This window comes from Penaeus monodon, chromosome 31 (genome assembly GCF_015228065.2).
Source record: "Penaeus monodon isolate SGIC_2016 chromosome 31, NSTDA_Pmon_1, whole genome shotgun sequence".
Lineage (NCBI taxonomy): Eukaryota > Metazoa > Arthropoda > Malacostraca > Decapoda > Penaeidae > Penaeus > Penaeus monodon.
In genome coordinates, this window is record NC_051416.1 from 10,009,430 (window position 1) to 10,009,675 (window position 246).

At 32.1% G+C, this 246-nt stretch overlaps 1 protein-coding gene across 1 annotated transcript in view; it reads right to left on the minus strand.

The window, feature by feature from the left end:
- The window catches only part of LOC119592883 (carbohydrate sulfotransferase 10-like), an 18,610-nt gene that overhangs the window by 7,652 nt on the left and 10,712 nt on the right, over nucleotides 1-246 (minus strand). The window lies entirely within an intron of this gene.

A 246-nucleotide genomic window follows, 5' to 3' on the forward strand; every position in this document is an offset into this window, starting at 1 on the left:
CACCTATTTCATCTTGAAAGCATTTAAAACAATGCTTTACACTGACAGCGTGGCATGTTCCGAATAAATGAGTTTATGTAATCTACGTATATCATATTCTATTCCTCAGGTACATCGGTTACCAAGCTAATTTATATGCACAGCATATGAACATACATGTTCTACATAAATATTACGTGTATAACTTTGCATATATTTTTTTATGCAATCACACACACATCAGCTCTATCTTTCTGTCTTTATACA